General features: G+C 40.6%; 1 protein-coding gene across 2 annotated transcripts in view; it reads right to left on the reverse strand.

Annotated features, from left to right (window-relative positions):
• LOC149188338 (glutathione S-transferase TCHQD-like) overlaps positions 1-27,218 on the reverse strand; it is a 50,162-nt gene extending 22,944 nt beyond the window's left edge. For both annotated transcript variants that reach the window (XM_089411646.1, XM_089411647.1), the window contains exon 1: positions 26,849-27,218. The gene's annotated coding sequence lies outside the window, so the exon portion shown is untranslated. The remainder of the gene's footprint in view (positions 1-26,848) is intronic.
• Between the last annotated feature and the right edge of the window lie 562 nt (positions 27,219-27,780).

Consider the following 27,780-nt stretch of genomic DNA (forward strand, 5'->3'; position numbering starts at 1 on the left):
TTGGTTCTCTCCTTCCAAAAACCCAGACGTGGAGAGGAGATCACCTCAAGAATACATGTCCAAAATGACTTCCAATCCTCACCAATTTATACTAAAAATGTAGAGGTTGAATAGACACGTCGGTTGGGCTTCTAGAGCCTACATAAGTGCTGGTCGGCTTGATAATAATTACATAAACAAAATAAATTCATATCTCCATAAATACTTATCGGAATCGGATGATCTTTGGATCAACCCTACACCTCTCGACGAGAGGGATCCAATAAAAATATCAGCTGCCAGAAATAAGCTAACCCACATGGAGTTTGGCCCTAGTTGCCAATTTAACAGTTCTCCATCTCCTCATGTTGGACCACACGGTTTCTAGCTTCATCCTTCAGAGAGTAGATCCGGTTATGTTGCCAATGCTGAATCATAGCTTTGTGGAAGAAGTTGGTATTTTGTTCTCCTTCCCGCAGCCAACTAACTCTTGATTTCTGCTTCCATAGTATCTCCTCTTGTTTTCTCCCTTCTTCTAACTGGTTGATTAACTTCCCTTCTTCCTCCGCAAGGTTATCAGTTCTACCCTGTTGGATGATCTGCTGTTGTAAATCTTGGATTTTGTGAGTCAACTGGTTTTGGTCTTTCATAATATGGCCAACCTCTTCCCGGTTCCATTTCTTAATCTTGTGCTTAATCTCCTTTAACTTCAGTTGGAAGGTATGCATGTGATTTCTTCCTTTCTCCTCAATGTTGTTCCACCATTCTTCGATTTTCTCCATTAGGTTGGGGTTTCATAACCAAAAGGCTTCAAATATGAATGGGCGATCTTTTGGTCCAAATTTCAAATCCATCTCCAATCGGATGGATCGACGATCAGATCCCATGCATCGAAGCATCAAAGCTTCGAAGAAAATGTCCCTATTGATGACTTGCTCCGAGATCAGAAACCTGTCTAGCCAAGAAGAAATTTGATTAGTTCATCCCCGTCAGTTGTTCTGGAATAGACTCCATTATTCGTCGTGGGGTCCACTACGTGCAGGTCCTCTATGAGATCCCCAAATGCTTCCATGTCTGCCTCTGTGCGACAAATACCTCCTCTCTTTTCTTCTAGCAATGATATCATACTAAAGTATCCACCTACTATCCAGAGATCTTCCTGGTATAGTTTTCTCAGTTTTGTGAGGTTCTGTAAGAAAACCCCTTTTTCTCCTAGAATGTGAGGCCCATAGACCCCTGTCAAGAGGACCCAGTCTCTGGATCCAATATGTCGAAATTTACCTGAGAGTATCCTTGGGAGCCTAATCCAGTCCTCAAATATTACCTCCGTTGGGTTCCAGAGGACAGTCAAGCCTCCCACACTGCCCCTAGCATCCTGAGCTATTACTTCATAATAAGGTTTGTAGTTCTTTAGGCTTTCTTTGAGCTTTAATTCCACAATCTTGGTTTCTTGGAGTATCATGATGCTTGGCTTATCTTTTTTAATTCTATCCTTCAGGTACTGTTGTTTGCCCCTACTATTGAGGCCTCGGACATTCCAAGTTGTAATTATCATTTTAAAGGTTTATTAAATTGGTGGAAAACCACTGACAACGGTACCACCCTTCCAGAATTTACCAGCATTTCCCCTACCATTTGAATGGATTCACTCAAGTTTTTCCTTCCTCGTTTCTTCCCTCCTTTCCCTTGAGGTCCTTGTTCCATCACTTGACTTGCTTGGGAGCCCAGCTGCTCTGGTTGGTCTGTCACTAGCATGCCCTGCTTGACTTGGTATTGTTGGAAAGTTTCTTTGTACAGTTGTTTCTAGTCCTCTAGGATAAATCTCTCATCAAGATGTCGGCATTCGCTCAGTAGTCTCTTCATCACTTGTTCTTCAGTGCTAAGATCCTCCTTCTGACTATCGATCTCCATATTTGCTTGGTCATCTGTTTGCATGGTGACTTTGTTTCCCTGAGGTTCCTCTTCTTCTTTTCGTTTAGTGTTGCTCCCTCCCCTTTGAGGGTCTGGTTGATTTGTCAGGCCCGTCTTCAATTAAGGGGATTCTGCACTCTCTTCATCCTCCTGTAGGATCTCATAACGATTGTGGTTGCGGAGGCCTTTTCCACTTGGGCCCTGATTGGGATTTGGCAGATTTTTCTAATTTCTTTTCCTTCTCTGGACTTCTTGAAAACCCTTTGCATCTTCTTTTGCTTTGGTCTCACCATTTGCAGTAGGTGCTTCTGGTGATTTGTGTTGATTCAAAGGACATGCACGAAACAGGTGCCCGTACTCGTGGCATCTGTGGCATCTGAAGGGTATGTGTTTGTAATCCATGGGTTGTTGTGCAAACCTCATCATGGTATTCCAGCTCTATGAATTCCGGTAATGGCTCTGTTATATTCATGTAGACACAGATCTGGGTGTATGAGGTGTACCTTCCCTTCCTTGTGGAGTCTGCAACCTTGACAAAGTTTCCAATGGAGTTGCCAATCCCCTCTAGGATCTCTGGATCCCAAAAGTCGACCAGTAGGGCAAATAACCGAACCCAAACAGGGGTTGCAAAGAGTTTTTCTTGATTAGGGTTGTAACGTTCCTCCTAGTGTCTCATAAAGAGGCATGCGTTGTTGAAAAAGTAGGGGCCCTCTTCAAAGACTCATTCCTTGTCTTCCAGATTGGTGAAGATTACTGTGAAAAAGCCTTTAGCTCCCAGCTTCAGCTCAATATGGCCTTTTGGCTGCCATTTATAGTGGATCCATTTGACCAAATCCCTTGTTGTCGACTAAACCCCAATAAACTTGCAGATTAGGGCATGGTTTTTCATGTATTTCCTATATGTTTCCAGTTTGTTGTTGGGTATGATAAATCTCGACTTTTTTGTGGTCGTTGGAAAACATTGACCTCTCAAGCGTGCTTGCCAATGGGCTCCCAGAACCGAAGGTCCTTTGCTGCTACCTTCGTGTTGGCCAGCCACCATCGTTCCTTGATTACTTGTTTCACCCATCGCTACATTCTATTAGGAGGAGATCTCTCCCCCCTAGTTGTCGTGCTCATAGCTCTGTCAGCAGGCTTGCACGTGGTGGGTACGGGTGATTTCTTCTTCAGACTCTGAAGTTTTGCTGCAAGGACGTCAAGGTTTGCAAGCTGAAACCCTATCCAAGACAATCATTCGCTCGCTCAATAACCAACTTGAAACTCATCCTTTTCTTCTCAAAATTTATTTTAAAACCCTTGTATATTTGTAAATTTTGTAAATTATTTTTGCTAATTGGGGTTTTGGGGTTTTAAGATTTTGTACATATTTGGGGTTTTGGGTATTTGTAAATCTATTTTTGTATGTGAGATCAAGTGGAGAAAGTTCAAATAGAGCTAGATCTAGGCCCTTGAGGATAAGATATAACCTCTACTATTTTTTGTAGGGCCAGCCATTGAAGAATTTGCAGTAAAATTCAGATTTGAAGCAAATTATTTTTTCTAAAGTTGGGGTTTCAAGTTTCACTCCTCCCGAACCCGAATCTAGCCCCTCCAAGGCCAGCGTCCTCCTCTCTAACCTCTGCGTCAACCCTAGAGCACTTTACATCTAAGTTTTGAGCCTCTCTGAGGCTAGCCGTGAGGCCTAGAGGCCTCAACCTCCCTTTATTCCCCCTGCGTCTTGGTTTTAGGCACTTCTAGCCCTAGCCGTGAAGCCTAGGGCCTTTGGCTTCCCTCCTCCCCTCGTTTTTCCTTAGGTCGCAGCCCCTAAGGGCCTCTCGGCCCTCTCTTAAGCCAAGCTGCAGCCCTCTAGGGCTTGTCGTAGGATTATAGTTGCTCAAATATTTTCATACCATCGCAGCCGCCTCCTCATCAGGGACTAATTTATCCAATGCTTTCATATAACCAGATAGATCCTTGGATCTAGGTGTGGTTTTTTCCGGCTCACCCCCCCCCCCCCCCCGGGGTGTTGGTGTTGAAAGCCATGATGGATGATAGTATTTAGGTGTTAGAACATATGCTTAGGCATGCAATGGAACGTTTAGTATATCCCATCGTTTTTCCACCTTTGCACGAATATAATTATACAATGACATATCTCTAGGCTCAACAATGTCTTTAATCTACCCCAACATGTTATCCATTTTCTCATACACCTCCCCAATTATTGGTCGATCTAAATCTACAAACTTGATCATGTAATAAATTGGTTTGGTGAATTGCAAAACATATTTAATCTAGGCTCAACAATGTCTTTAATCTGCCCCAACATGTTATCCATTTGCTCATACACCTCCCCGATTATTGGTCTATCTAAATCTGCAAACTTGATCATGTAATAAATTGGTTTAGTGAATTGTAAAACATATTTAATCTGTGACCAAAAGTAATTGTCAAGAATAGTATCCTTGGCTACATTAGCACCATCTTTATCAGTGTTAATTTCCTCCCATGATTCAGAGGTCATCATATTAGTTAAAGCTTGTCTCACCCAATGTTTTTAAAACCGGAACCGGTGACCGGACCGGTCCACCTAATGAACCGGTTTACCGACCGGAACCGGTCTAACCGGGACTGGTTTGGTCTAAACGAACCGGTTTTAAAAAAATACATTAAATAATTAATTTTTAATGAAACAAAACTATTTTTAAGATGTAAAACCATAATTCCAAGCCAATAGAGACAAAATATGCAAAGTTTGCTCATTTATATACCATGTAAAGGTGAATATATCAAAATGGCACCGAGTACAATACATATCATCGACAAAATAGCAAAATACATAAGAAATGAGGCTCTAAATGGCCTATAAAGTCCAAAAACAATGTTGCAAGCTATGAGGCCATTGCCCTATTACAAGTCTACAGTGTACACATGATCAATCATCAAGTTCATCACCACTACTAGACACAGGATCATCATCAGGAGCTACATAGACATCATCTGGTTCAGAGTCTGAGGATGCCTCAGCCTGATCTGCAACCTCAGTATCAATGCCACCAATGACAATAGAAGTGGACCTAATGGAAGCACGAGTTTGTCGACCTGCACGAGTAGTGCCTTCCATTGGTTCTTTGCCTTTAATTGATGCCGCTACTGATTCTGGTTCTAATGCCGCCACATAATCTGCCTCATCCCCCGCTATGTAGAAATTTCTGTTTTCCCACCCCGGTTTTCAGTTTCTCCTTATTTCTCCCATGTAGTTAAATGCCCATTCCCATAATCATACATTTAACAGACTGAAAAAAATAAATATTGCTGAAAACACAAATTCTGGAAATTTTTCAGAATGCTGGAAATTGCAGAATTAAAAATCAGCGATCAAAAACAGCCATTAAAACACATTAAAACACTGGTATTTTTGGTCAACTTGACCCTGGAAAAACCCCCTACAACTCTTGGGGAAAACCAGTTTGAGAGCTCTTCTTTATTTCTGAAAATTGCCTTTTTACAGTGAGAATTATTCAGCAAAAAATCAGCAAGCAAATTTACAACTTATTTCCTTTCCCGTGCCTCACAGCAATCTGGAAATTACAGCAAACAGGACAGCAATAAATGCTGTACGACCTCCGTTTTGTGTGCAGAAAAATCAGCAAACTGCTCCTTGATTTTTGTGCAAAAATTTGCCTTTCACTATGTGCTGAATCAGCTGTACAAATCTGCTCAACTGCTGCCTTGGAATGTGTGCCAAGCTGCTGTCTCCTTCTCCTCCCTGCTCAGAAATCTCTCTTGCTCTCTTGCTCTCCTTCTCCCAATCTGCTCATGAAAGAATGAATGACCTTTTCCTCCTTTAATATAACTCCAAGTGACTTTTGGATGATCCAAGTGACTTTTGGGTAATCTCTAAATCCAATGGCTGAAATAGATTTAGATCAATGGCTGAGATTAAATGCTCATTTAAATCTCACTTTCTATTTTTTAATTCACCCCACTTTAATAAAGACCCACTTAGTCATTTATTTCCAAAGTCACTTTTCCTTTCTAATTTTTCATTGACTTTATAAAAGTCACTTTAAAATTAGACTTAATAACTTTATCACTTAAAGTCACTTTTAAATTAGATTTAACTTTATAAAATTATAAAGTCACTTTAGGAGAAAAATTAAATTCTTTTGGACACTTTTCCCTAGGCCAAAGATCAAAGCCTAAGGGAACCACCTGTCCTCCGGTACCAAATTTCAACACTCCCTCTTACCGAGGAAGGTGTTCCTCACCACACCCATCTTGTCTCTGAAGTAGACATGCTTGCCCCGTGGTAAGGCTTTGGTAAGGATATCTGCAACCTGCTCATCAGTGGAAATATACTCAAGCTTCACAGCTCCCTTCTGAACATAGTCTCTGATGAAATGATATCTGATCCCGATATGCTTTGACCTGTCATGAAACACTGGATTCTCTGTGAGTTTAATGCAACTCTGATTATCACAGTAAATCACTGAAGGTCTCAACGGCTGACCAAATAAGCCAAACAACATCTTGCGAAGCCAGATGGCCTCACAACTAGCTAGACTGGCTGCCATATACTCTGCTTCCGCTGAACTCAGTGCTACTGACTGCTGCTTCCGACTGAACCATGACACTACTGCTGAACCCAACCCAAAACAACACCCTGAAGTGCTCTTCCTATCAGAAGCACAACCTGCCCAATCAGAATCAATGTATCCTGCCAATCTCACTCCATCTCCCTGCCTGTAGTCCAGACCATAATCCACTGTCCCCTGCAAGTACCGCAAAATGTGTTTTGCAGCCACCCAGTGAACCTTCCTAGGCTCACACATAAACTGACTCATCGTGTTGATTGCAAAACAGATATCTGGTCTAGTGTTGACCAAATACATCAAGGAACCAATCAGCTGCCTGTACAATGTGGGATCCACCAACTCGGAATCCGAAGCATGAAGCTTTTTCCAGTTGGTGATCATCGGTGTCGACATGGGTCTACAATCCTCCATGTGGAATCTGCTAAGGATGTCCACAATATACTTCCCCTGCCCCAGGAAGAAATGCCCCTCCTCATGCCACACCTCCAAACCCAAAAAGTAATGCATCAAGCCGATGTCCTTCATCTCAAACTCCGCCGCAAGATCTCTCTTGCAGTGCTCTATGAGTCTCTCTGCACCTGTAATGATCAAGTCATCCACATACAGCACCAGAATGAGAGGCTCCTCACCAATCACAATAAAGTAAAGGTTCGGATCTGCCTCACTCTTTGTGAAACCCATCCCCTGCAAGTATGCATCTATCCTGGAGTACCAAGCTCTGGGAGCTTGCTTCAGGCCATAAAGGGCCTTCTTCAATCTGCACACATGGGACTCCTTCCCATGCACCTCAAAGCCCTGTGGCTGCTCAATGTACACCTCTTCCTGTATGAAGCCATTGAGAAATGCGGTCTTCACATCCATCTGGTGGATCTTCCAACCCATCTTTGCTGCTATCGATATAATGGAGCGGATCGAAGTATATCGAGCCACGGGAGCAAAGGTCTCCTCATAATCAACTCCCTCTACCTGGGAGAACCCTCTAGCCACAAACCTCGCTTTGAATTTCTCAATGCTGCCATCTGCAGCATGCTTTACCTTGTAAAGCCATCTGGAAGTAACCACGGATTTGCCCTCAGGCCTCGGCACCACCTCCCAAACATCATTCTTCATGATAGAAGAATACTCCTCCTGCATGGCCTCTCTCCAGACCTGCTGGCTAGCTACCTCCTCATAGCTAGAAGGCTCAGAGTCAAGGATGCTGGTAACCATCGCCATATAACTACAAAACCTCTCAGGTGGTCTACTCTTTCTGACCGGCCTCTTCAGCTCAGCAACAGATGTGGCATCTCTCAAGGTGTCCTGAAGCCACTTGGGCTTCCTCTTCCCTGAGCATGCTTCTCCCATAGGAGAATGAAACTCCTCCTCCTCATCACCATTAGTAGCCTGAACTCTTAACTGTCTGTCTGCTGTCCTCCTGCCTGCACCTGAACCTGTAGAAGCTGAGGTACCGTGTGAACTGTCCATCAGTGGACTCCTTAGTGAACTGCTCTGCATGCTGCCCGGAGCACCACCCCTCTGGCTCGATGAGCCACTGCTCACTGACGGACCTGACATCCTCATAGATGTACCTCCTGATCCTTCTGATCCCTGCCCATTGGATCCCTGCGACTGACTCAACTGCTGCTGAGGGTCTGGCTGATCCAGATACTCTAACTCCCGTGACCTCCTAAAGGCCCTGTCCTCCTCGAACTTCACATCCCGTCTGACAACAACTCTCCTATGTGCAGGAATGTAAATCCGAAAGGCCTTTGAGCCTTTGAGGTCTCACTGTAGCCCACAAAGATACCCTTCTCTACGGTGGGCTCTAGTTTGGTCCTCTTCTCCTTGGGTATATAGGAGTATGTAATGCATCCAAAGATATGAAGATGACCAAGATCAGGCTTCTTCCCAGAGAAAGCCTCCTCCGGAGTCATGTGCCCCAAGGCACGATGCGGACTCCTGTTCTGCAAGTAAATAGCTGTGTTGCAGGCCTCTGCCCACAAGAACAGTGGCAACCCCTGATCATGTAACATGGCTTTGGCAGCCCCTATGATGGATCTGTTCTTCCTCTCCGCAACCCCGTTCTGCTGGGGGTTGTAAGGAACAGTGAACTCCCTCCTAATGCCTGCCTCCGCACAATAGTCAACACACTCTCCAAGGGTGTACTCTCCTCCATTGTCCGACCTCAAGGACTTGATCTTTCGACCTGTCTGAGTCTCCACAAGAGCTCTGAACTCCTGAAACCGCTTGAAGACCTCACTCTTGGTCTTCAAAAAATAAATCCAGGTCCTCCTGGAGTGATCATCAATGAATAAAACATAGTACTCATATCCACTCAAGGAAACATGAGACATCCGACCGCTCACATCGGAATGAATCAAATCAAGTATCCCCGTCGCTCTGCTGGGAAAAGGGGATTTGGCAAACTTGCCCATCGCACAACCTCTGCAAGTATCAAAGTGATCAGTACTGAAATCTGGCACACCTGTAGTGATCTCCCGCAATGTCCTCAAGGCTCCATGATACATATGTCCCATCCTGCGGTGCCAAATCTCACACAGCTCAGAACTGCTAGCTCTGCTGTCGGTACTACTGCTCAATGCCAAAAGGGGTTGGAATGCAAACTTGTACACCTTTGCATGGCGTACACCTATCACTCTAGCTGAATCAGCTGGAGTGCCCCTGGGATACATCAACACCTGTCCTCCCCTGAACAGTACGTCATATCCTCTGTCCTCCAAAGCTGAGACGGATATGAGGTTCTTCCTCATCCCTGGCACATAAAGAACCTCTGACACCTTCAAGGGAGGTTTGGACTCCCTCTGAAATGTCACTGTCCCCACCCCGACTGCTCTAACAACTCTGTCATCACCGAGTACTACCTCAATATCAGTGCCACTCTATGAAAGCTCTGAGAAGTACTCACGGACTCCTGTCATATGACGTGAAGCCCCACTGTCCACATACCAGATACCTGAGGATGCTCCGCTAATCGAGGGAAAAGCATGCTCCCTCTGAACCTGTGTGGCAAGTGATCCTGCACTAGAGGACTCACACGTAGTGAACGCAAACTCTCGGTCAAAACGACCAGCAAAGTCCTCAATCTCTGCTGAAGCTGCCACGTCCTGGTTCTTCCCCTTCTTCTTCTTCTTCTCCGGACACACAATTGCATAGTGTCCCATCTTTTGACAATTCCAACACTTCACCTTGGAATAGTCCTTCTGTGTGTTCCCCTGTTTACCTTTACCTTTGCCTTTGCCCCCACCACTGCTTGTGGAAGCCTGCTTCTTCCCTTTGCCTTTCTTGCCTCCTGCCACCAGTGCTACATCCTCATCCTGCTCAACTGGCTTGGCTGCCCCAAGCTGACCTTTCCTGATCTCTGTCTGAATGCAATCATCCCAAAACCTCTCCCATGTGGGAAGGGTCTCACGTGCACAAACCCCATCAGCAAAGTTCAACCATGAACGGGGGAGGCCATTCACTGCAATCCGCACCAACTCAGTGGGTGGAATGGCCTCTCCAATCGCTGCCAACTCATCTCTCACATTGGTAATCTTTGTGAGATATCCAGCTGCACTATCATTCCCCATCTTAATGTTCTTCAGCTTCTCCTTTAGGACCATCTTCCGGTTCTCATTGGTACTCTGGTAGAGATTGGACAATGCTGTCCACATCTCATGGGCATTGCTCTTTCCTCTCACATGAGGAATGCAATGGTCTTTGATTCCGTCTAGAATCAGCCTCTTACCCTTATTGTTCTTCTTTTTATACTCAGCCAACTGAGTAACATCAGTTGGCACAACAACAGGGTTCTGTGCGGTATGCACCATGATATCCCAAACTTCTGCCTCCTCAAAGATACTCTGCATTCTCTCCTTCCAAACACTGTAATTTGTATGCCCATCCAACCTATCCTCCACCCTCAATCCCAATGACATCCTGCTGTCCTAAAACTGAAAAATAACACTGCTGTAGTAAAGATAAAACTGTTGTTTATGAAAAAATCAGCTTGCTGGAATTTTCTGAGTGAAAAATCAGCAATTGTAATTTTTCCTTTTGCTGTCCCAAACTGCCCTTCAGCACTCAAGCTCTGATACCATGTAAAAATTTCTGTTTTCCCACCCCGGTTTTCAGTTTCTCCTTATTTCTCCCATGTAGTTAAATGCCCATTCCCATAACCATACATTTAACAGACTGAAAAAAATAAATATTGCTGAAAACACAAATTCTGGAAATTTTTCAGAATGCTGGAAATTGCAGAATTAAAAATCAGCGATCAAAAACAGCCATTAAAACACATTAAAACACTGATATTTTTGGTCAACTTGACCCTGGAAAAACCCCCTACAACTCTTGGGGAAAACCAGTTTGAGAGCTCTTCTTTATTTCTGAAAATTGTCTTTTTACAGTGAGAATTATTCAGCAAAAAATCAGCAAGCAAATTTACAACTTATCTCCTTTCCCGTGCCTCACAGCAATCTGGAAATTACAGCAAACAGGACAGCAATAAATGCTGTACGGCCTCCGTTTTGTGTGCAGAAAAATCAGCAAACTGCTCCTTGATTTTTGTGCAAAAATCTGCCTTTCACTATGTGCTAAATCAGCTGTACAAATCTGCTCAACTGCTGCCTTGAAATGTGTGCCATGCTGCTGTCTCCTTCTCCTCCCTGCTCAGAAATCTCTCTTGCTCTCTTGCTCTCCTTCTCCCAATCTGCTCATGAAAGAATGAATGACATTTTCCTCATTTTCCTCCTTTAATATAACTCCAAGTGACTTTTGGGTGATCCAAGTGACTTTTGAGTGATCTCTAAATCCAATGGCTGAAATAGATTTAGATCAATGGCTGAGATTAAATGCTCATTTAAATCTCACTTTCTATTTTTTAATTCACCCCACTTTAATAAAGACCCACTTAGTCATTTATTTCCAAAGTCACTTTTCCTTTCTAATTTTTCATTGACTTTATAAAAGTCACTTTAAAATTAGACTTAATAACTTTATCACTTAAAGTCACTTTTAAATTAGATTTAACCTTATAAAATTATAAAGTCACTTTAGGAGAAAAATTAAATTCTTTTGGACACTTTTCCCTAGGCCAAAGATCAAAGCCTAAGGGAACCACCTGTCCTCCGGTACCAAATTTCAACACGCTAAAGCCATGTCGATATCAAAATCAGCCTCAAACACAGGATCTTCAGTCTCCTCCACCCATTCTAATGTTGGATCAATATCGTCCAACACAATGGGATCTAGATCAGGTGATTTGCTCATCATTTGGTTCCTCCTCAGTCGAAGGTTGTATTGCACAAAAACAAGATCATTTAACCGTTTTTGTTCCAAACGGTTTCTCTTCTTTGTGTGTATGCGCTCAAAAACAGACAAATTGCAATCACAACCTGAAGCACTGCAAGTTTGACTGAGGACTCTAATTGCAAACCTTTGCAATTGAGGACACTGGCCACCAAATGACTCCCACCAATGTGCTGCAAAGAAAAAGACATTAATTAGTAACTTAGTTTTATAATTTGAATTGTAAAGAACGTAAACAATTTTAACTTGAAAAGAAAAACAAAATGGAAATTGGAATTGCTTACCTGGTTGGTCCACATCTCTTGCCATCTTTGCCAAGTTTTTGCCAAAAGTACCACTTGCCATATTGAAAATAGTACGCTGTCTATGTATTTCCAACTAGTCTACATGGCTAGGGACCATGTGCTCCAAGCAATCCAGCTCTGACCTCCCCATCATGCTGATCTCCTAGCCGATTTTTATAGTGATACCTTGGGTTCAAAAAATACCTAGCTACATGTATAGGACGATGGAGTTGATTGTTCCATCCGTTATCAATGATCTCCCATATACAGCCATATTTAGCTAACCTGTCCTTGTAAGTTGCCCGTCTCTGCTCCTTTGCCTGATCCATAGCTTCATAAATGTAGCCCATGGCCAATCTTTCCCCATCCACCAACCTTAGCACCTTAACAAGGGGCTCGGTAATTTTCACAAGCTCTACAGACCTTTTCCAAAAATAAGTGTCTAACACTTTCTTTTTGGTGTCTTTTCCATCTGGTCTACGAGCCCACCGAGATTCAGACCATTCTTCAGAGGAAAACATTTTCTGCAAGTTTTTATATTGACCATTGAGACATTGCAACGTGAGGAAGTGAGTTGCAAATCTCGTAATTGCAGGCCTAACAAGCTCTTTGCCCCCAATGTGTTTCCTCATTAGGTTCAATACCCATGAGTGGTTGTAAATGTATTTGTAATGCACTTGGCATGCTCTACAGTGTTTTTTACCCACTCCACTTTGCCTATATCCTCAAGCATGAGGTCTATGCAATGTGCAGCACATGGAGTCCAAAATATGGTCTTATATTTGGCCTCAACCATCTTTCCAGCAAGAACATAGTTTGAGGCATTATCAGTGATGACCTGCACAACATGCTGCTCCCCAACTTCCTGAATAACGTTATCCAAAAGCTCAAATAGAAGGATTGCATCCTTCACCTTATCAAATGCATCAACTGATTTCAAAAACATGGTTCCTTGAGGGCAAGAAACAAGGAAATTAATGATAGTGCGGTTCTTTCCATCGGACCATTCATCTGACATAATGGAACAACCTGTTTTAAGCCATGAATCTTTAAAATCAACCAAATACTCATCAATATCTCTTTTTGCAAAAGAGCTCCCCTCAAGTCATGCATACTAGGGCCTTTGAAGCCCTTTCCTGCAGCTATAACAGAGTCCCACATAGCTTGGTAATAAGGTGAGCGAGCAGCATTAAATGGGATATCTGAATCATACCACCATCTAGCAATGTATTGGTGAGAAGTTTCTTTGCATTGTCTTTTCCAATGTTGATCCAAAGTGGGTTGAGAACTTGGCTGGGAGGAAGTGGGATTAGAAGAGGCAATGTTGGCAGAAGATGAGAAATAACTTTGGATGTTTGTTCTCTTTGTTCCTTTTGATGGTTGGCCAACAAAAGGATGAACATAGTGAAAGGGGTCATTGGTGGAAGGGATAGAAGTGGAGTCTTGAATCTCATAATCATCATACCCACTCTCTTTCATGGCTTTTAATAATTCCCTCTTCCTTGCAATGTCATCTTGGATGGCCTTCTCCCTAGCCTTATCCTCATAAAAATTTTCAAGCTTGGAAATGTATTCTGCCCTAATAGGACCTAACAGTGCATTTGGTGCATCACATGGCTTTACTTGGCCTCTTATCCCAGCCAAGTGTTGTTTCAACCTAAGAATACCCCCACCTCCAATAGATTTATGGCATAATTTGCATATCATTTTTCTATCAATTACATCACAATGAGCCCATGCACTATCCTTTCCTTTTGGAGCCATGTTTGCTTGAAATAATAACAATTTGCAAATAAATCTGCCATTTAAAAAAAAAAATTGCAGCTAAGCAACATGGAAAACCAAAGATAAATGTAGGAAAACAAATGCACATGCAAGGCTCAAGCTACAAAATTTGATAGATCATAGCATAGAGCTAGAGAGTTTATAGCATACATGATAGACCATAGAAGTGAGAAGTTTATAACACATAATAAAATAAAAAAATAAATAAATAAATCATGGACAGCAGACTCAAATGAGGAATTATCAAGTGCAAATCCTTACCTGGAAATGCAAACTAGCTCCCTTAGCCTCCTCTTGAAGATGGCAACTCCACTGACAGCTACACACTATCTCCAAAATAGCTCCAACTCCAACTCCAAGATGACTACTTCAGCAAAAACTCCACACTCTCCAAGCTCACAAACAAACTCACAAACACTCCAAATCAGTTGTGTGAGACAAATGAGAGTGAGAGGGGTCTCTTATAGCTTGGAGAGGGTGTTTTTGGAGGGAAAACACCTTTACCTCCCCCCCAAAATCCCTAAACCACAGTGAAAATCCGCCTTTTTGCATGGTTCGGTGGGCGTGCCAAAAACTGGCCGGTTTAGGACAAAACCGGCTGGTTTGATACAAACCGGCCGGTTTCATCCTAAATCGGCTGGTTTTCACCGGTTAGGGCCAAAAAAAGGTGAAATGCCCTATCAAACCGAGTTTTTTGGCCAGTTCGGACTGGCAGCCTTGCTAACCGGCCGGTTTGACCGGTAACCGGTTTTTGAAAACGGTTTTAAAAACACTGGTCTCACCTTCACTAGCCACCTAAAGGTGAGGAAATAACTTCCAAATCTTGCTTTTGCAAGTTTAAGCAACTGCAACTTCTAGTAAATGCCATAAAAGTAGTTCACCCTTGTATGCCCTGTGATAAATTTAATGAGTTGCTTCCCTCTCTTGTAAAGCTCATTAATCCATCCATATTCTTTATGCTTCACAATATCATGCATTAAAAGGTCAATGTGTGCACCAAGCACCCAGACCAAAAGATGTGTGGATGAGTACGCTCAATAATTTTTCTTGTTGATTGCTGGATTATTAGTGATCACTTGAACCACATTATTAGGACCAACATCTTTGATTGAATGCAATAGGAGATCTGCAATGTTTTGGGCAATTGCACTGATGGAGGAGGAGTCGTGAGATGTAATAAATATTGCACCACTAGAAGAAACACCAAGAACATTTATCAAATGTTGGCTTCTTACATTTGGCCACACATTTGATACAATGGATACCCCCACAATCCACCCACTCATTTGTAAAACGTGTCAAAGCTCTTTGAACCTTTTCTCTTTCTCTTTCTAATAACATTGTTCTAGCTTTCTCATAGTTGGAGCTCTTGTATCCTTTTGGGGCTTCATTGATGGCCTTAATCATATCATGCCAATAGGGAGAGCGAAGCACATTGAATGGTACACTGCAAGCACAAAGAAATCAGGCTATCTTTCCATCCACATCATCCCTTCTAGCAACATTCAAGAAATCCTCTATTGTTCTTCTACTTCTAGAGGTTGCATAAGTACCATGAGGAGATGAGCTACCAAATCTAGAGGTTGCACTTGATTCAAAATGAGATTTTTGTTTCTTGTTTTTTTTTGTGCAGCCTCCTCTATTTGAATGTATTTTCTTCTTTGTTCAACTGAAAACTTTAGGCAAATTGCTATTTCCACGACACCCTTTTTGTCATCACTATCCAAAACCCCACAAAGATGCCTCCTCACATGGGCATATGAACCACTATATGGTTTTCCTCCATGAAAACCATGAGGGCACAAAAACTTGTAGCTTCCACCACCTTTTCTCCCTTCAAGTTTGGTCACATAATTCCACAAGAGTGTCAATGCAACTTTCCCCTCTAGCATTTCAGTGTTCTCTCCATCCTCTTCCTCTTCAAACCCTTCCTCCTCGTCATACATTGGGTAACTCATATGGGAACCACTATCCTCTTGTTCTTCTTCCCTTCTATTCCTACTCCCCCTTGCCATCATGAAAACCAAAAGTGGAATGATACATAGAAGCCAAAAGAACACCATTTTGGAATATGAATATAGATGGACAACCTGCAATGAAATGAGAAAGAAGAAAGAATGCAAGAGTAGGAGAGGGAGAAGAAAAAATACAAACAACAATGACAGAAAAATGAGGGAGTTTGGGGTTTGCACTTACCTCTTTAGATCTTGTAGATGGAAGCCTTTCTTTACTCCTCCAAGTTGCTCCTCCTTCACTGCTCCTAGCTCCTTCTCCTTCACTCCCCCAAGCTCTCTTCAAGCCTCTCTTCTCCAAGCTCTCCAAAAATACAAGAGTGAGGAAATGAGTTTTATCCCCATCTATCATTTCCCTAACTCAACCTCAACCCACCCCCAACTCAAGTTAAACTATAAAAAAAAATGTTTTTTTTTGGGTCGGCCACGCGGAACCGCCCGTCGGGCATCAGATCCACTCAGGATCTGTACGGATCCATGCCCGATCCACCGCGGATCTGTTGCCAGATCCGCAGTTCGGAAATCTGGAACCGCAGATTGGGTTGGAACGGTTCCAAAATTCCAGGAATCGTTATTTCCGGCCCGATCTGCGGTTCCGAATTTCCAAACTGTGGATCCCGCAGCGAATGTGTACGGGACACGGATCCCGGTTTAGATCCCGAGGGGCATGGGGCGTTTTATTAATGACCTTTATATTTAGTCTACCATAATTTATTAATGACCAATATATCTAGTTTCCTTTGGACCCTTTGATTTAAACAGTTATTATTAAATTAATACACACTTACCTATTGTAACTAAATTCTAAGAATAATAGTAATTTAATACTATTTAATTATATTTAAATAATTTGGGGATAATAATAAATATAGGTTATTTAATAAATATGATGATATAATGACCATTATATTTGAACAATAAATTTATTACTCAATTAACTAATAATAATTAATTATATACTTCTATTAATAAAAATCAAGGGTTTGACTTTGATCCTCAGGTCAAAATTAGTCGTTGCAATATAGCCGTTGGAGTCTCTGCACACTCTATTTAATCAGGCTAAGCCAGATCAGTTCTTCAACTTGTCCTGACGATGAACCACACTGGTTGGTTCGAAACGCATCGACAAAAGATTTTTTATGTCTCAGACAACATTGTTCTTGTTCACCTTAGTTTTGAAACCATGTTGGAAAATGCAAAGTGGCAATTATTAATTCAATTTTCCTTAACCTTAATACTTTCTTGTGAACCTTATTATTCTTCTTGTGTCTCCTTATTAGATCTTCTTCATCAAACAAATATCAAGAGCAAAATAAAGTCAGTGGACACAAAAATTAGGCTCCAAGCCAGGGCAAAACCCCTTCAAGGGGAAAACCCAGATATTCTCTTTTTATATAATCTGCTTCAAATGAGACCACAAAGACCCAAACCCTAGACCAAGTCCTCCTCCAAGTACCAAGTCAGCGCTTCCAATATCACAGCTCAATCCTACATCAACCTACTTCTAGCTGCAACTTCAACCACAGCTTCAACCCTGCAACTTCGTCCTGCATCAACCTACTTCTAGCGGCAACTTCGACCACAACTTCAACCTTGCAACTTCATCCTGCAACTTTGTTTCGCAATTTTGACCCTGTAGCTGCTGCAAAAACCCTAATTTTGCTTCTTCAAAAGATCCTTCTTAGAGCAAGATAGCTCCTCCCAAGGTCAACAAAGTCAAGACAGAGTATTCCTTCTTCTAGCAACTTAATACTGCACCTCGTCCTCCTGCAACTTGGACCTGCAGTTTCGACCTTCCTTATAGCTCCAGTAAGCCTAGAACTTTGCATGTGTGGGAGAGATAGAGCCCAAAAACAAGATTTCTTTGCCTCCTTTTGCCTTCTAGACCTTCGCTCCACCTTCCTTGCCTCTTCTAGTTGTAGATCAAACTTTTCAAGAGAGATCAAACTTGTTGGTGAGTGAGTTCCAAATGAGGTTGAATTGCTCCTTTATATAGCCTTTCCAAGGGGTTGAATTCCCTCCTTTAGGCCGACTTGTACTTTGGAGGTTTCTAGGACTTTCTAGATTCAAAATAAATTCTTCTACAAGATATATTTCTTCCAGAAGAGTCTTATAAACATGATGTTGGCATTCTTGACTCATGAAAATAAATCCTATGACCTAACAAACCCTAGAAGCATGAACAACATGCTTTTACCTAGAAGACTGTCAATAAAGAGCATGAAACCCATGCTTTAGAATAATAATTTTTTATTTACATTTCCAACATGAGGAACCAGATGATGGCTAATGAGGTGGGTAGAGCTCATGCTAGGATTTTGCCCAAGCGCTAAATATATCCCAGCCATCTTTTGCATTTTACATTTTCTTTCCATCGTGGCTTTATATGATTTTATTGTTCTTTCAACTACATTAACCTCCAAGGCCAAGTTAATCGGCCCTAACTCAATGATGTGGATATAGGATGCCAATCCCGATGACCAATGATTATCAACCCAAAGAATGGAGATGGATAATTAGGAGAGATGAAAAGTGTTAAGTATGGATTACCTTGGACATGTTATATCAATCAATGCCTCTCGAATAGTGCCCTTCCTAAACTCTCAGGCCTCAATGGAGGTCCCACTAGACTAGAGTCAAAGACTAACCTCCCAGGGGAAGTGTGGGAACAAGGATATAATCAACAACAGTCAATCATCCAATTTGCTCCATGATCCATATTAATATGCCCATAACAACAAATGAATCACATGATTGTCGATAGATGACCTGCCTTCCTTCAAGAAGTATGTTATATGGTTGACTAGATCAATGGGTGGAGAACTCTGACATAGTGATATCTGTTGACCATCATACGGTTGCTGGTTGGTTGGTTGTTAAATGAGGAGAAAATTCTTTTCCAATGGGTTACCCACTTTTGGTGGGTAATGACCCCCACAAGTCTTCCTCAATCACAATTGAGCCAAGTACTTGACTCAAACTCGGCATGAGATTTGGCCAAACTCACTTGAACTTGCCAACACTCGCAATTCTGGGAGAGATTCACAGGTCCGACTTAGTATGTTGACGTTAACCAAATGTGAAAGTTTTGAAGGTTAAACATATATTGGAGGGAAAGAAAAAGGTGGGAAATGAACAAAAAAACCCTAAAAGACATTGTTAAATAGAAACTCCATCCTTTCTCACTCTCATAATTTATCATTGCATTGATTTTATGTAAAACCCTAAAAGTCATGGTTAAACGGAAACTCCATCCTTTCTCACTCTCATAATTTATCATTGCAATGATTTTATGTTGTAGCTATGACTATGAGGAGCAATGCCATTTGCTGAGTGTATTTGCCAGCATGTGACAGGAGCAAATTCTTCATTATAGGAGACCCAACTCATCTTTATTGATTGCATTTGAAGGAGTAAAGGAGGTTGTGTTCATCATTATTAGCCGACATGTGAAGGAGTAAAGGTGGTTGAGTTCTTCATCATGGGTTGCATGTGAAGAAGTAAAGGAGACTGAGTTCATCAATATTGGTTGCATATATATGAAGGAGTATGGTTGTTGTGTGTGTGAAAATTCGAGAATCCCCAAATCACCACTGCAACAAACTGATATTACTTCTCCTACTTATTAATCCATGCAAGTTATTTACTGTGTTCTACTGTAAATATCGAAGTAAATACAACTGCAGCCTTCACAATTTAAATAATATGTGGAAACAAGAATCTGAGCAAGAAAGAAATAACACATAAGTGACACCGTTATTTTTGGACCAATGTCCCCGAAAAAACCCAATGTGGGAAAATCGGTGCAACAATTGAGGGTTTGTATTATTAAGCAGTAATTTTTTAATACAATCTTTGGATGCCTTGTTGGCTATCCAATACAGAGAATCTGACTGACAGAGAGATGAGTGAGATATACCTCACACTATCATTGGCGATCCAGCACTGATCCAGCCACTGAATGGCTAGCCCCTAGCTACCTCTACGCAATCACTGCGCTACTCTGCGTCACAGCTTCTGCGGACTGCATCACTCCTTTTGCTGATCGATTTTCCTCTGGAACTTCGATTGTCTGCCCTCCCAGTCTCACACCCCGGCTTTCGGCTTTGGAACTCAATTCTCCAGCAAATTTCGGATCTCCTCTCAAGCTCAGCACTACCTCTGCGTGGCCCTATGCTGCCCAGTGTGGCTCTGTGCTGCCTCTTCTAGATCTCTCTCTACCTTCTCTACGATGTATCCCCAGATCAGGAAACTCTCCAACCGGAAACTATCTCTGCCCCTCACTGTAAGAAATCACCTCGATCACTTCTCCGACAATTGTTGTGCTACTCTCTTCAGAAATCAATCTCTTGTGTTGAAGAAAGTGTAACTAGGTTCAGTCTTCATGACATTGATTTTTGTAAACAAGAAAAATGATTTTTTCATTATAACTTGTTGCATGGGTTTCATGAGCAAGAAGTTTAGTTATTTAGTAGTGGCTCCCATTGAGAGCCTTAGGATAAGTCAAAGAGTCAATGTCATGTATTAAGAAGCTCTTCTTGAGCATGAGAAAAATATGAGTCTATAGAAATGTCAAGTAGCCCTCCAAGACAAGCACAATCCTCCAAGAAAAAGTTTGCCAGCAAAACAATGTGAAAGACAGTCATGTCAGCCTCAAAGCATATATAGATGACAAGTCGGCTCAAAAATAGAGACACATCGGTTCACCCTAACATGTCGGCTTATTATGGAGACGTGACAACTATATATACCCAGCTAGGGTCACCACAGAAGCTTAGAAATCTCGGACAAGTCTGCAACTTCGGATGAGGACAGAATCTCGGCATATCTCTGAGATCTCAGTGATCATTATAGGAATATCCTCGCATATATCTCAGAAGTCTCGGCCTAGTTACAGGGTCACAATGATACAGTCTCAGCATAGCTACAACAAACCTCAGTGCAAGGAGAACTTAGTTACAGTCTCGGTGAAAGTGCAGGAGAAGACACAGTCCTAGTCTCATGTTAGAAGAAGGATCTCAGTGATACTTTGTCTCGACATAAACATCACTGTCTCACAGTCTTGATGTAGAGGATCTCTGTGATCAACCAGTCTTGGCATACCTTCTAAACACAGTCATGATCCCAATTGTAATCATGGTCTTGGTGGTGGTCTAATGAGGATCTCGGTGCAGCATACATTCTAGACATAATCATGTCCTCGACATAATTGCATTCATATCAGTCATGATCATAATAAAGATAAGGTCAAGATCTCGATGAAGGTTGCAACAGTGATGAAGATCTCAATGAAGGAGCAGTCATGGTACAACAATGATGATGATGATCTCAGCAGTGACAAAGAAGAGGATTGGTGTCTTGGTCTTGGAGTGGCATAGTAGGTCAAGGGTCATGGTCTTGGTATTCGTAAATTGAAATCTCTATAAGAAGAATTTTGTACAGATTTTCCTCTCTGAGAGGGAGAGGGGTTTTGGCCCTGGCAGAAAGCCAACATCATGTGTTCTTGTCTCTTTGTTTGGTAGCTATTTGACGAACTAAGAAGACACACTCTAATAATAACAAGTGAAGACTATGCTAAGAAGAAAAGTTAAAACACCTCACAAATAGTTATCAAGCTAAGAAGAATCTCATTAACTCTAACTGCCCTAGATTCTTCATCATCTTGATCTCTTACTCGATGTGTCTTCCAAATGCCCATCAATCCTCTTCTTATAATATTCTCATTGAGAACCAACAGCCCATATTAGATTCTAATCAATGGCTCAGATCATTCTGGCTTGATCCTCATCTTCTTCTAGAAGTTTCACCCCCGGTTTAATTAATACCCTTTAATTATTTTAATTTCCTAAGTTTAGACTTGAGCATCTATTAAAAATAATTAATTATTTTAATAAAACTGACTCCGGGTGGAATTTCCCAAAACGATTTCTAGGTATTCTGAAATACATGTGTCCTAGCCTCCCTGCAAATTTTGAGGCTTAGAGCACATCCAATGCTACCAAAAATCCATAGTGTGCACTAGTGATTCGTGAAGAAGTAAAGGAGTGATTCATTACTAGTAACCTTTTCAATGTGTGAAAGAGTAAAGGAGCCTGTTGTGTGCATTTGTGAAGGAGGTAAGTTCACAGTCATGATTTTGTTTTTTTTTCTAACAAACATTCTGCTATAGAGGCAAGAAAGATATGTTGTGTCAAGAAACCATGACAATTCAAATTATTCCATTACTTTGAAATTGAATACCAACTATATTGCTCAGGAAAATAGCGAATACTGCCTCATGTATTTTGAAGAGACTCTAAAGGCTAGCATACACTTTGTATCTTTGCTTTGGAAACAAAGAAGGATAGCCATAGAAAAAGTTGCCAACAACGTGCAAATTAACATAGGAATCCAAATGTTTTAGTGTGTAGAATACCATAGATGCCAGTAGAATGTTATGGTTAGTCTATCAATGTATTGTACATCGATCGTTCCTTTAATTTGTTGTGTAAGATAAGATAAGATAAGTTCATTAATGTTCAAAAAAGTAGGTCAAAGAGACTGAAAAGTACATCCAGTATGAATATAAAGTGGGAGTGCAAATGCAACTCCAAGGAAATGCAAAGAGTGCTAAAAAGAAAGATACACATATAGATATAGCTAACATAGGGAAGGAATGAGATGTACAATAAGGGAGTCTCCCAGTGTAAGTAACAAGGTTGCGAGTCCAATGAAATCAAGGTCGTCGAGACCATATGGCCAAGGGCAAGGGGGGCCAGCTAATCTCTCGATCACCTACGAAGTCTATTGGACCTATTAGAGGTGGGCCTATCTAGATTCTATACGATCCTGAGGTGGGATGTACGAGCTAGAGATACTTCTAACATTCGAGGTCGTAGGGAAGAGGCTCTGAATAGATCTTTGGTTGCTTCTTTGGGAGACCAGAGTATGCGGACAAGCGGAAGGCCCTCGACTCTGCAACCATCTGGAACTAGTAATGTTGGTCCTCGGAGGATGTGTAAACTGATGTACGGGTCAGCATCTCCAGAACGACCTCGATGATATACTCAGCGGTTGGGGCGGAAGAGATATACGAGGTCTCCCAGCCGATAATTGGGGGCACTATGAGACTCGTCTTGTCGCTTGTTGCTATGATCTGACAAGACCACCTGAAAGTAGAAGGTGAGCTTCCAATTTGTCCTTGGACAGGATATGTGTAAGTATTCTACAACTACAAGTTCTAGCAATGTATATAGAGTCCCTTATGAATTTGTGCATAAACTGTTGTTTTAAAACTAATATGGGTTGGAAATGTCATTAATATAGTTTTTGTGCACAAAATTTACTATATTTTGAATTTTTTTTCTATTTGTCAAGTTTTGCTGAGTCTTGAACCAAGTCTTGTTGAACCCCAAACCAGCCGAGTCTTTGTTGAGTCCAGGTCTGACAATGTTGGTAGAAGACCTGTCAGCTATTCTCAATATTAAGTGCTACAACGCATTTCCAGGAGTCATATTTGTTGAATTCAATGGAGCAAATATGTGCTAATGATGGTTATATATTTATCTTGCCCTAACTTCATTTAAAAGCCACGGATCATCTTGTCATACATAACTTCATGAACAATGAATATCTGCATTTAGACATTCCCCATATGGGCAATGAAGCTTAATATTTACATAACAACTGCAGAAAAGTCTCTTTCTTTGTTCTTTTCTTTGATTTTCATCAACAAGCTTGAAAGAAAACCATTGAAAATCTGCTTTAACGGTTCAACCTTCAATGGAGAATATTTCTATAATATTGATCATACCATTTATGATCTAATCTGGATCATGCTGACAATGACTAAATCTGCTAACTCCACTTTAAATTATTTGAAACATGACTACAATTCTGTCGTATATGATACCATTTATGATAAGCCTAATGGACTAGATCATGCAAAGAATAAGTTAAAATAAGGCTAATACTTGGATGCATCATGCCACAGGTGTTTTTAAGTAGATTTTGACAGTTATGCAGTTTCTTTGCAGTGTCTACCAACCGAAGCAGCATGAGGACTCCAAAACCTTATTTTCATTAATTTCTTTAACTTGAAGCAGACTCGTGCATAGGTGGATTAACTAACACAGAACAACAAGCTTTCTCATTTCACCTTTGCTAAATCCACCATGAACAAAATCGCGTGAAAAGGTACTTGGTATTTACACTAATCTGCCTAGAGCCAGCTAATCATCAATAGAAAAGGTATCAATGAACAGAGAAGCCCAGAAAGTTGAATGGGCAAGGAGCTTATATGGCAGTACTTGTTCATAATATTCTGAAACTTCCAAAGGCCTATCGTAGTCAAGAAACTATGCAATCCATAAAAAAGGGTACACATAAATTCCATATTTCTAGAATTAATTGCACAGAGAGTAGCGAGGTGCTTTACAGCCCAGTATGGGGAGATTTTGTCCTGTTATGTTTAAAAAATACTTAAAAATGCAAGTTGGCTTTAGAGTAAATGAATACAAGTCGATTTCAGAGTAAATTTAGATTTATATTAGTTGATCAAGTTTAAATCAAATCAGGGCTTTTAAATCTAAAAAAAATAAACCGGTGTAGATCCATCTTAATCCCGGATTGTAATTTTTGTATCATTTAATATAAGGAATTAATACATGACATGGAGTTAAATGATAAGAAAATTTACACCTTAAGTAATTTGATCCGTCTCGGTACTTGATAGATCCGGGTTTAAGATGGATCTACACTAGCCCATTTCCAAGCACACTGACAATGAAATGTTTGTTAAAACGTCATTTATGAAGGAAAACACATAAGAGTGTGCACCGTTGAAAGGAGGAATAAAAAATGGAAAATAGTATGTCAATTTCCACACAGGAACAACAGCAATGAATCAGACTAGTAAAGTTCCACATCTTAAAATCAATTATGGAAACATCCTTAACCCGATAACTATAACTCCCAGTAACAGAAAATAAAATAAAATGTAGCCCTATCAAGAACGCTAAGATCCAAGCATGTGATTGCAAAGGAGAAGTGTGCAAAAGGGGATGTATGCAATCTATGAGAAGCTGACGCATATACTATTAGGGGTAACAGCACTAGTACAATCACAAAAACCCTAATGACCTAAAGCTTTATAGCCACATGTAGCCCAAAGGAAATATGCTCAACGAGTATAGAACGTACATTTTCAATGTTAGCATAATGTACCCGTGTATGAGAACGTAGCTGATAATGCCAAACCGAGTTTAATAAATTAATAAAGATATGAAGAAATTCATGAAGAACACACAATAATGAATACAATGTGTAATTTGCAAAATCATAAACAAAATGCGAAAATATTTACTAAGGATACAAGAAATCAACTTCAAGCCCTATATCTCTCCTACAAATTGGTTGATAAGATACTATTCTTGTCCTTTTTCATGTCTTAATGATGCAGAGATTAATCAGAGAACCAAACTTCCAAATTATGAAAGATAATAAAGAAGAATGCAGTGCTGAGACTCATAGAAAATGCTTAGGATAATTGGGAAGCTATTCCTTGGCATATGTCAATACAACATTGCAAAAATGAAATATGGATTGGATTATAAAATCTGACTCTCGTTCAATATTGGAAACCAAACACTGCAGGCTTGTCACGAGTTCTGGAAGCCACTCTAAATTTCTAAAATTCGTAAAGACTTAATAAAATTCAACAAATAGAAAGTGAAAAGCTTTAGGGAGAACGAAGACTAAGGCTACATTTAATTTTAAAAAAAAGAGTTACGTGGTCATAGATAACAAGCAGAAAGTTACCGAAAATAAGCAAACAAAATATCTGAGCATGATAATAACTGAGAAACAGAAAGAATAACAAATACAACTGACTACCATAGTACCAAACGGTACTACTACTACCATAGTGCGAACGCTAAAAGGATCTCCCATATTATAATTAACTAAAATTTAATGGGTCTGCCATATTATAATTAACTAAAGTTTTTTGGGATTGTTTTGGACTAGTATAACTCGAAAATTTACTCGGAAGTGGCCCAATTCTAAAACAATTGGAACCATTTCGCTTCTACAAGAAATATAAGCAATAGGATAACAAACCCTTCCAACTGTAAAGGGCATCGACCCCTACTACCTTAGAGAAAACTCAAGCTCTAAGATAACCAAGTAAATGCCTTAACATATTGAAATTTCCAAATTCAGGTCCGACATTTCAACAGTATGTCATTATGAACTAACGAAGTTCGGGGTTCAAATGTACCCTGGAGCTTATCGGGCACCAACTTTCTTACAGTGGAGCCGCCCACTTTCTTTCCCGGTTACGAATTTCCGCTTATGGCTACGCTTATAGCGGTCGAATATGTATGAATAGCCTATGAGATTTTCAATTCAGTCATGAATCACACCAGATGGTTCTGGTTTGACTGAATCACACTAGATGGTTCTGGTTCTAAAGGCCTAGACAAAATATTCTTGATATGATTATTATCAAAAAAAACATTCATAATATAAATATATAAATCACAGAAGCCCCAATTTCAACATAATCCCTACTCAGAAGTCCTCAATCATCATGGGAAAGAGAATTCAAAGTAATCTGGGGCCACTACGTACACACAACATTCATTCATTCACCAATAGACCAAGAGAAGCTATTTCCCACGTAATTCAAAGTGGGTATGGTAGAATTTAATCGAATATCCTCGGAATCAAAGTGGGTGCAGTCAGAATTAATGCGTAATCAGAACCAAGGTGGGTCTAGTCACAATTGAATGAGGTTCAATCAGAATCAAAGTAGGTTTAGTCTGAATCTAATAAGATTTAATCAGAACAAGCCCTGAATAAAGTTCAGCAACTTACAGAAAACAAAATTGCCCTTCCAGAGTATCATTGATAAAACAAAACCCACTTAAAAAACCTATGATTATTATTATACTTTAAATTGTCTTATTTCTGTAACTCTAATTCTACATAGTTGGATTCGTAGATGCGATATAGTACGAATAAAACTCACTGGATAGCTGAAGACTGAGGAAATCAAAGTGGGTATTCTTCAAATTATCACAGTTGATTGCTACTGCTCCGAAATTTTCTCCTGCGTCTTCTCAGCCTGCGGGAAACAAAGGCAATAATTGTTGTGCGCGCAGAGGAAAGGTTGTGTGAAGACCGTTGTAAGCCTAAATAGACATATGTCGACAAAATATAGGACATCAAAAGCCATCAAATTTACTTCCTTAATTGGGTTTCATTGCAAATTTGATGAAAAAAATAATAGTAAAGGTGCGCGCAGATCATGACAAAGCTCTTTTAACGCCTTAGTGAGCCCTGAGTGGGATTAGTTTTTCAATTCTGTTTCGGTGGCTTGATGTCAGCACAGAGGTTGCTTTATTGTTTCGCCATGATGACTCAACCTGAGTCATTTTGTGGGTCATGGAAATGCTTTTCAGGGAATGAAGTTATTAAACTATAATTTAATGACACGGTTATATAGATACAATCAACTATTAAATTTGAAAAATATGACCCATTAAAAATATTTAATAATAACAAAAACTTTTGGTTTGTTTATTTCACAATATCTTATAAACCAACGAGCATACTGCATCTGTACAGTTAAATTGCACATACAATTCTATACACGGAAGGAAGATTAAGATGTAAATTCTCTCTTTCTTGTTCAGACAAAGGAGGTAGCTAAATAGTCATTGTCATCAAAAAAATGTTTGAAAATATGGCAACGAGCATACTGCATCTGTACAGTTAAATTGCACATACAATTCTTTACACGGAAGGATTAAGATGTAAATTCTCTCTTTCTTTTTCAGACAAATGAGGTAGCTAAATAGTCATTGTCATCAAAAAAAAATGTTTGAAAATATGGGAACCATTGCCTGATGGCATTATATTAATAAGCTCTCTCATTAAAGTCAGTCGGTTTGGTTTTTA

Source organism: Pinus tabuliformis, chromosome 3_1, assembly GCF_031772625.1.
Source record: "Pinus tabuliformis cultivar Carrire ecotype Pingquan chromosome 3_1, CPIR1, whole genome shotgun sequence".
Taxonomy (NCBI): Eukaryota; Viridiplantae; Streptophyta; class Pinopsida; order Pinales; family Pinaceae; genus Pinus; species Pinus tabuliformis.